Source organism: Lipotes vexillifer, unplaced genomic scaffold (assembly GCF_000442215.2).
Source record: "Lipotes vexillifer unplaced genomic scaffold, Lipotes_vexillifer_v1.1 scaffold729, whole genome shotgun sequence".
Taxonomy (NCBI): Eukaryota; Metazoa; Chordata; class Mammalia; order Artiodactyla; family Lipotidae; genus Lipotes; species Lipotes vexillifer.
The window spans coordinates 1,544,198-1,555,467 of NW_006780914.1; positions in this window are offsets into that span (position 1 = coordinate 1,544,198).

An 11,270-nucleotide genomic window follows, 5' to 3' on the forward strand; every position below is an offset into this window, starting at 1 on the left:
GGACTTTAACACCTCAGTTACACCAATGGAAAGATCATCCAGATAGAAAATTAATAAGGAAACAAAAGCTTTAAATGACACATTAAACAAGATGGATTTAATTGATATTTATAGGACAATCCATCTAAAAATAGCAGATTACACTTTCTTCTCATGTGCACATGGAACATTCTCCAGGATACATCACATCTTGGGTCACAAATCAAGCCTTGGTAAATTTAAGAAAACTGAAATCATATCAAGCTTTTTTTCCAAACACAGTGCTATGAGATTACAAATCAATTACAGGGAAAAAAATGTAAAAAACACAAACACATAGAGGCTAAACAATACATTACTAAATAACCAAGAGATCACTGAAGAAATCAAAGAGGAAATCAGAAAATAACTAGAGACAAATGACAATGGAAACACAATGATCTAAAGCCTATGGGATGCATCAAAAGCAGTTTTAAGAGGGAAGTTTATAACAATAAAATCCTACCTCAAGAAACAAGAAAAATTTCAAATAAACAATCTAACATTACACCTAAAGGAAATAGAGAAAGAAGAACAAACAAAACCCAAAGTTAATAGAAGGAAAGGAATCATAAAGATCAGAGCAGAAATAAATGAAATAGAAACAAAGAAAACAATAACAAAGATCAATAAAACTAAAAGCTGGTTCTTTGAGAAATAAACAAAACTGATAAACCTTTAGCCAGATTCATCAAGAAAAAGAGGGAGAGGATTCAAATCAATAAAATTAGAAATGAAAAAGGGGAAGTTACAACAGACCCCACAGAAATTCAAAGCATCATAAGAGACTACTACAAGTAACTCTATGTCAATAAAATGGACAACCTGGAAGAAATGGACAAATTCTTGGAAAGGTATAACTTTCCAAGACTGAACCAGGAAGAAATAGAAAATATGAACAGACCAATCATAAGTACTGAAACTGAAACTGATTAAAAATCTCCCAACAGGGCTTCCCTGGTGGTGCAGTGGTTGAGAGTCCGCCTGCCAATGCAGGGGACACGGGTTCGTGCCCCGGTCCGGGAAGATCCCACATGCCACGGAGGTGCTGGGCCCGTGAGCCACGGCTGCTGAGCCTGCGCGTCCAGAGCCTGTGCTCCGCAATGGGAGAGGCCACAACAGTGAGAGGCCCGCGCACCGCAAAAAAAAAAAAAAAAAATCTTCCAACAAACAAAAGTCCAGGACCAGACGGCTTCACAGGTGAATTCTATCAAACATTTAGAAAAGAGCTAACACCCATCCTTCTCAAACTCTTCCAAAAATTTGCAGAGGAAGGAGCACTCCCAAACTCATTCTATGAGGCCACCATCACCCTGATACCTAAACCAGACAAAGATACTACAGAAAAAGAAATTTACAGACCAATATCACTGATGAATATAGATGCAAAAATCCTCAACAAAACACTAGCAAACAGAATCCAACATCACATTAAAAGGATCATCACCATGATCAAGTGGGATTTATCCCAGGGATGCAAGGATTCTTCACTATATGCAAATCAATCAATGTGATACACCATATTAACAAACTGAAGAATAAAAACCATATGATCATCTCAATAGATGCAGAAAAATGTTTTGACAAAATTCAACACCAATTTATGATAAAAACTTTCCAGAAAGTGGGCATTGAGGGGATCTACTTCAACATAATAAAGGCCATATATGACAAACCCACAGCAAATATCATTCTCGGTGAAAAATTGAAAGCATTTCGTCTAGGATCAGGAAGAAGACAAGGTTGCCCACTTTCACCACTATTATTCAACATAGTTTTCATAGTCCTAGCCATGGCAATTAGAGAAGAAAAAGAAATAAAAGGAATCCAAATCAGAAAAGAAGAAGTAAAGCTGTCACTGTTTGCAGATGACATGATACTATACATAGAGAATCCTAAAGATGCCACCAGAAAATTACTAGAGCTAATCAATGAATTTAGTAAAGCTGCAGGATACAAAATTAATGCATAGAAATCTCTTGCATTGCTATACACTAACAACAGAAGATCAGAAAGAGAAATTAAGGAAACAATTACATTCACCATTGCAACCAAATAATAAAATACCTTGGAATAAACTTACCTAAGGAGACAAAAGGCCTGTACTCAGAAAGCTCCAAGACATTGATGAAAGAAATCAAAGATGACACAAACTGATGGAGAGATATACTGTGTTCTTGGATTGAAAGAATCAATATTGTGAAAATGACTATAATACTCAAAGCAATCTACAGATACAATGCAATCCCTATAAAATTACCAGTGGAATTTTTTACAGAACTAGAACAAAAAATCTTAAAATTTGTGTGGAGACACAAAAGACCCCGAATAGCCACAGCAATCTTGAGGGAAAAAAACCGAGCTGGAGGAATCAGACACCCTGACTTCAGACTAAACTACAAAGCTGCAGTAATCAAGGCAATATGGTACTGACACAAAAACAGAAATATAGTTCAATGGAACAGGATAGAAAGCCCAGAGATAAACCCACGCACCTATGGTCAACTTATTTTTAATAATGGAGGCAAGAATATACAATGGAGAAAAGACAGTCTCTTCAATAAGTGGTGCTGGGAAAACTGGACAGTTACATGTAAAAGAATGAAATTAGAACACTCCCTAACAACATACACAAAAATAAACTCAAAATGGATTAAAGACCTAAATGTAACACCAGACACTATAAAATTCTTAGAGGAAAGCATAGGAAGAATGCTCTTTGCCGTAAATCACAGTAGGATTTTTTTACACCCACCTCCCAGGAAATAAAAACAAAATAAACAAATGGAACCTAATGAAACTTAAAAGCTTTTGCACAGCAAAGGAAACCATAAGCAAGATGAAAAGATAGCCCTCAGAATGGGAGAAAATATTTGCAAACAAATCAACAGACAAAGGATTAATCTCCAAAATATATAAACAGCTCATGCAGCTCAATATTAAAAAAACAAACGACCCAATCAAAAAATGGGCAGAAGACCTACATAGACATTTCTCCAAAGAAGACATACAGATGGTCAAGAAGCACATGAAAAGCTGCTCAACGTCACTAATTATTAGAGAAATGCAAACCAAAACTACAATGAGATATCACCTCACACCAGTTAGAATGGGCATCATCAGAAAATCTACAAACAACAAATGCTAGAGAGGGTGTGGAGAAAAGGGAATCCTCTTGAACTGTTGGTGGGAATGTAAATTGATACAGCCACTATGGAGAACAATACGGAGGTTCCTTTAAAACCTAAAAATATAATTACCATATGACCCAGCAATACCACTACTGGGCATATACCCAGAGAAAACCATAACTCAAAAAGAGACATGTACCACAATGTTCACTGCAGCACTATATACAATAGCCAGGACATGGAAGCAACCTAAATGCCCATCGACAGACAAATGTATAAAGATGTGGTACATGTATACAATGGAATATTACTCAGCCATAAAAAGGAATGAAATTGGGTAATTTGTAGAGACGTGGATGAACCTAGAGACTGTCATACAGAGTGAAGTCAGAAAGAGAAAAACAAATATCGAATATTAACGCATATATGTGGAATCTAGAAAAATGGTACAGGTGAACCTGTCTGCAAGACAGAAATAGAGACACAGATATAGAAAACAAACGTATGGACACCAACGGGGAAAGCAGGAGTGGTGGTGGTGGTGGGATGAATTGGGAGATTGGGATTGACATATATACACTAATATGTATAAAATAGTTAACTAATAAGAACCTGCTCTATAAAATAAATAAATAAAATAAAATTCAAGAAAAAAAAAAGTGACTTTGGAAAAAGAGAGTTCAGATCAGTTTAATGTCATGTGTTTTGGGGTATATTATAGACTGAATGATTTGTGTCCCCCAAGTGCATATGTTGAAATCCTAACCCCCAATGTAATGATGTTAGGAGGTGGGCATTGAGAGGTAAGTAGATTATGAGGGTGGAGCCCTCATGAATGGGATGAGTGCTCTTACAAAGGAGACCCCAGAGAGCTCTCCAGCCCTCTTTCCACCATGTGAGCACACAGCAAGAGAACAGTCTGCAATCAGAGAAAGGAACTTCAGCAGAACCTGACCATGCTGACAACCTAATCTCAGACTTCCAGTCCCTAGAACTGTGAGAAATAAATTTCTGTTGTTTATAAGCCACCCATTCTATGGTATTTTGTTACAGCAACCCAAATGGACTATGGCAGGATGGTTGGAGAAATGTGTCAACCAGTCAAGAATATGAGTACCTGCAGGTATTCAGTTTCCAAAAAGCAACAAGCTGCCTGGGAGGAAGTAACTACTATTTTTTGTATAAGTATTGGTACCAGATACTTTATGTATAATATCTTAACTCTCTTTTAAAAATGATATCATTCTCATTTATAGAGGAAGAAACTGAGACTCATAGATAGAGTAACTCACCTAAGGCCACAGAGGAAACAGTGAAGCCAGGACACCAACCAGAACCATCTGGCTCCAAACTCAATCCTCCTTCCTTTCCACATCATTCTGAAAAATAGATATAGGACCTCCTTCAAGAAAATTGATCTGGTTAAAGAGAGAAACAATAGTTCAAATCTTTAAAAGCAGAAGGTATTGGGCTACTGACCAATCATAGTTGGATTTAAAACTTTTAAGCAATTAAAGAGGTTAGCAAATATTTATTAAGGCAATTTTGACTAGAATGCTTCCCTCCCTTTGATGATCTCTTTTACACCTCATTCATTTTCCTTCCCTACCTATCCACTGCTTTAGAATCTAGAGTAATGGTAAGAAAAGGTATTTGGAAGAGGATTCCTCAAGGAAAAAAAGCAGAAGAAATAGACTCTGAGGTTTACTTATTTGAATTACAATGGAAAGAAAGAATGCCTCAATCTGTTGTTCTCCCACAGACTGTTCTGGAAATGATTCTGAATCATGCTCTATTATGAAATACATATCAAAAGATCAAAGACTATAATTTGTAAAGTACATGAATCAGTGTTTCTCAAATTTTGGTCATGCTCTGAATTCATTATCCATTGTCACAATAATACCTCTTAACAAAACCTCAATAGCATATGATAATTTTTTTTTTTTTTCCTGCTCCTGTGTCTGTGGGTCAGCTGGATGATTTTGTTGATTTGAGCCAGTTGCAGCTGATCTTGGCTGGCTCACTTATGTATTTGTAGCTGACTAGGGGATGCCTGGGAGCTGGTTGACTTAGGAGGTCCACAGCTGTGAAGACCCAACTCTGCTTCATTTGTTCCCACATCATCTAGCAGACTAGCCTCTGCTTATTCTAATTGCTCAGCAAGGTTGCAAGGGAGCAACAATGTACAAGGCTTCTGAAGCCTAGGCTTGGAACTAGCATCTTGTCATCCCTGCCACGTTCTGTTGGCCAAAACAAGTTGAAAGGCCAGCCCAGAGTCCAAAGGTGGGGAAAAGGACACCTTGGGAGGAGCTGCCAAGTCACACTGTGAGCAGATGGGAATTATTTTTGCAATCAGCCTACCACATTTACCTACCATTTTTAGGAATTTTGCAAGTTCCCTTTATCTGCTCATTAACATGCCTGTTATTTAAGATGTCCATATTACCACACCGTATCTGTGAAATCGTAGGTTTCAAGTTTTATTTTGTATATGCATTAAAATAACTAATAACACATAACTAATAAAACCTGGAAAAAAATACCACATACCAGTTGATATTCTCTCAGTGAGACACACTGAATTAAGGTAATGTTCAGAAGCTTCTATGAGACCCAAAGAGATGGAAAATCTCTAACTTGCAGTGAGGTAGTCAAAGTGTCTCTCTAACAAGTGCTGGACTCCCTATTGTATCTGAAGTACTCAGATAAATTCAGAAGAAGATACTAAGAGCTTAAACCCTGTCTCTGGAAAGTTTGCAATCCACGGTGGCAAACAAGATCATCTTGTCCAGCAAACTTGCTAACCCTTCGTGAGCAGAAACACTACGTGTATCACACAGAGAATGAGTAAAATAGTATTTCAAATTAGGAGGTGATCGAGGAGAGAGGAGAGGCAGAATAAGGCATGGATGGAGTTGATTTTGAGCTGGACTTTCTCATATAGAGAGAAGAATAGGCAACCTTGAGGTAGGGAGGCTTTTTAGATTGAAAGAAAGCCCCAGCCAGAGGCTCAAAGGCAATCAATAAACAAGCACAATTAGGGCCCAGCAAAATTAGATAAAGTTAAAACCAACATTATCCACATTACAGTAAATAAATTAGATTATGTACACTTTGGCTTTGGACTTCAATATGGTGGCCATTGTGCACATCTGAATTTAAGAGAGACAAGGAAGAGTATTAAAGACTTGAGAAAGAGGATGGACTACGTCTGGTAAGTAGGGCTGCAAATTTTGAACCAACATTGCTACTAAAGGAGAAAAGCTGGACATAATATAAAAACCATTAGCTAGATTGCACTGGAAAGCTCACAAGATAGTGAAGAATTATCAGGTCAATATCCAGGAGAAGATAAAAGTCTATAAAGGTGACCCCAGATTTGGAGACAGATTTTCCTCTGGAGACGTTAGCTTCTGAGACCCTGACCAGCACTTTTGACAGCCTCTCAGGCATAAAGTCATCAAAGGTAGAGTCCAGGCTCATACTTTAGTTTGGGGCCCTAACAGCTACATCCGGAGTCAAGTTCAGGTAAAACTGCCCATCCGCAGACTACAGCTCAGCTTCAGAGCAGCTAAATCTCTGAAATAGATATGTGTCCTAGCATTTTAGAAATTTTGTTTTCTAAGTCTATTTCATTTTCCATTTAGCTGAGTGATCCTTCTACTGGACACAGACAGAATCTCAAAGAGAAAAGACATTCATGAAACTACTAAGAAAATATAAAATGATGTGTGATGCAAAAGGGAATTTTAGTTATCACACTAAAGAATTCAGAGCAAAATATTGCATCTTTATTCATTATCAAAACAAAAGCAAACAAAAGTAAAACTTTTTTATTGGAACCCAAACATGGGTTATTCGTATATTTGGCTTTCTATTGCTATTTTCTTTACTTGGTATCTGTTGAGACGACTTTTTTTCATTGTACGCAGAGATTGATTGCGAGATGTAGAACAAAAATAATTCTGAGTGGCACACGAATTGTCAAGTCATATAGGAGAGAAGCAGACCCAATTTCTGAAGGTACAGTACAGGTAGCCTTTGCCATTAGTTTTGGTGGAGTTTTCTTTATGATGCTTTCAGAAATTCTTAACATATAATCTCCAGATATAACTAAGAGGAGGCTCTGCTAAGCAACTGAAGTGAATTGTAACACATGACAGTTAGTATGTAGGCTTATAATCTGCTACTCTACTTAAAATATCCTGGTATGTCTTCCTATTTAATTCATTTTTCTGATTCTCAATATGTCAGAACAAAATGTTCTCATTCTTTCATTTTTGAAGACACAATTGTTATTTGTATAATTTTAATTAGCACTTGTCTACTCTGTTCTTTACACTGTTTTATATGTGGGCGGCTGTGTTAAATGAGTAAGCAAAGCATGAGCCACCAGATGCTGACCTGCAGAAAAGAATAGGCCTAATGTATCCAAGTATGTTCAGTGGTAAAATTTGCCATGGCTGAACATTCTAGTACAATGTACTAAACAGGAGTCTTTATCTAAGATATTCAAAATCATTTCAAATATTTAGTAAAATCAATTGCAAACAATGGCCCTAAAAGAAACTACTGCAAGCAATTATAACCAGATTAGATACAAGTGTTCTTCCCCTCCAAAGCTTCTATGATGGTTAATTTTAAGTGTCAACTTGGCTAGACCATGGTACCCAGTTGTTTGGTTCAGCGACTGAGTAAACTTTGAGTTTATCCTCCAGAACGTGGGTGAACCTCATCCAATTAGTTGAAGACCTTAAAAGCAAAGACTTAGGTTTCCCAAAGTAGAAGGAATTCTGTCTCTGAACAGCAATATAGAACTTCTACCTGAATTTCCAATCTTTAGACTCAAGATTGCAACATCAACTCTTAGCTGAATTTCCAGCTTTTCAGTCCACCCTATGGATTTTGGACTTGCTAGCTCCCACAATCATATGAGTCAATTCCTGAAAATAAATCTTTTCCTCTATATACATATATATATATATATATATATATATATATCATTCTGTTTCTCTGGACATCTCTGATCTCTGTTTCTCTGGACATCTTCATTATAGAATGAAGGTGCATGCAATAAATTTCCCATAGTCATTTGTAATACTTTGTATAAATTTATCAGATGTATCTAATATGCATTCTTAGAATTATATTTTAATATTGTGTCTTGTATTTTTTAAAACAAATGAATAGGCCATGTACCTCAACCCATTTATCATGTATAATTTTTTTTAGATTGTCCAGGAGAATATGTTCTATTGACCCTCTCCTAGGTTTCCTTTCTCAGACTTATCCTACTGTTGCTTCCATACTAATTCTTAAAGAATTAGTAAAATTAAATTAAAATTTTATTTTAAATTAAAATTTTATTTTTTCCACCCTGAGTAAATTTTAAAATTGTAATTGTGTATCTTATGGCCCTCTATAGATTTCATGCCAATGTTTTTTCTTTCATGAAAACAACTAATGCTATTACTTTTTTCTATTTTGAAAAAAATTAAATTGCCATATATTAAAATCTATGGAAAGAAATGCTGCTGTCCTCTAAAATGGTTCCCAGAGAATTATTATCAAGGGCAGGTTATCTAAAGTATGAGTGTTAGGGCCATTGCAAGGGCAACCTTTAGTGGTGGGAGGGAACAAAAATAATTTATTGGAAAAGTGAGTTAAGAATGGAGAAGTCTAGAAGAGAAGTGTTTAATGAGTATATGAAGGCAGGTTTTGATATTTTCATTCTCAACTCTCTCTTCTTGCTGTGGCCAGGTGGAAGGAAAGACTTGGGTTTCAGAGAAGAGGATGGAAGAATTCTAAAAGGTACATATAAGGCTGTTCCTTAATCTTTTCTCATGACCTAGTGAGACTGAATATATCACTTTTAGTTGTGATGGAAAATAAAACCAAGTGTAGGCAGCTAAGGGGAGGAGACGGAGGGACTGAAAAGAGAACAGTTGACAAAATGTCCAAAATTACAAAATCCATTAAACTAGTAATTTTTCAAATGTGCTTCTTTATATAGTCACTTGGAGACAATGATTAACTATATTAGTTTCTTCAAAACATGCCTGAGTAAGTTTTAACAAAGTTTTGTAAGAACCCATGTTCACAGGATGGCAAGAGAGAATTTTATCTTAGCAACTGGTACCAGTGATCTAAAAATGTTTCAGTCTTATATGAGCCCCCTAAAATCTGTTTTTATACGTCCTCCAGATTTTTTCCAATATAAATTGGCAAGTCTTTGATTCCTTGTCATGTATATGACCCCAAGCTAACTTGCAAGGTTTTATTTGTAATTTATTTCCTTTGCTATACTGACACTTAACTCTAGTAGCAGGTTTGAATGAGGTAGGGATAGGGAGAGACATGAGGGACTTCCTCTTCAAGGAAATCACTAAGGTGACATGGTAAGAGAATAATCTTATTCTGACGGGAATCAGACAAGCGGAGGGAATCTGTTTCTGAGGGCAAGGGATGCTTAGTGGAGGGTGGCAAAAAAAACACCTAAATATCCTACTTCTAGTTCTCAAATTTAGATATTTGAATTTGTAATTCCCTTTCTTCAAATCATCTATCAAAATATGCCTGCCACCATGCAGCCTTGAATTCCTGCTACCATACTTTGGTGGCAGCAATGCTGTCTCCCAGAGCTTGTTCTCAAGTGAACACAGAGGATGATGGAATTAGCAGTTTCACAACTTTTTGCCGTGGATTACTAAATTCCCATGCCAGAATATTATAGGACTTTTAACTGCATACATCTAGACAAGATTATCAATCCCATTTCTCCATATTTCCCCTGGGATATCTTGCATGTGTTGATCTACACTCTTCATCAATTAGGACATTGTTTTACAATAGGTAACAGAAATATCTAGTGGCTAGCTTAAGGAAATAGACTGATTGATTGATTGATAGGTATTTAAGGATAGAGACATATTTAAGAATGCATATGTATTTAAGGATACATATATATTTAAGAATATATATTTTGAAGGATATGTATATTTAAGAATACCTATATCTATCTAAATATATGATATCAGGAGCTAACTATATTGATAGAAGGCTCTTCTGAAAGGGCATCTCTTAGCATCTCACTCATCTGGCTCAGATGTGGGCACTAATGATCTGAATAAATTGCTTCTATCCTGTTTGAATCACAAAATACAGAGACCAGGTCATGTAAGAAAAATCCAACTGAAGGGATTAAATCATTAGCACTACTGACAATCAGGGTGTACCCTGTTCTCTTTGATCTATAGAGCAGGAAATAAGACATTGTCTACCAACAAGATCACACATTGTGGGAAATTATCCCCAGATAGGACACCAGACAGCCTTAAAATGCAAGTGGGTACTAAAACTTTTGGTATCTTTTCTGCCCAGCGTAGTGCCCACATTGAGTAAAACTCACTGTCGTGTTGCTAACTTGTACATGCTTCTGAGACAACTCTGAATTACTTCCACCCGGACATGTCTTGGCCTTTTTTTTCCCCACTAGCAAGGATCGAAAGCAAGTTTTTTTTCACTGTAATTATTCAGTCATCATGAACATATTAACTTGTGTTGATTTGCAAGGGAGCAGTCAAATGGCTGTTACAATAGCAAAGCCAAGTGTCCTTTGATCATAGAAACATCAGTAATATTCATTCACTGTCTCTGGCACATGACAATTACTTTTCTACCAGAGAAAGGCCATCTCAATTGAACTTGTATTTCCTGTTTCCCAGGCATTTTAAGTAGGAGGAGGGCAGACCTTCTACACCATCTAATGCAATGGTTTGCATCCACTTAATTTGGTTGGAGTCTTAAACATCCTAAATCCTGATTGCCTACATTCCAAGCTGTGGGGTGTGGCAGACAGCCCAGTTGTTTTAATTCCAGAAACTGCTCTATGAAGTTTGGTTAAACCTCTTTAATGTATACACCCTCATGAAGGGTGGGAAAAGTTTGAACTCTGGGCTTCCATTCATGTGTTATATTTATTGAATATGTAAGTGATTGAAGCACACTTATTTACTTGGTTTTGACATTTCCAGCCACTTAGTGATAGTTTTCTCAGCATGCCTAGAGAGAATACCAAGCAAATCTTATTCATCACTTGTTCCCAATAAAGTCGAAAAA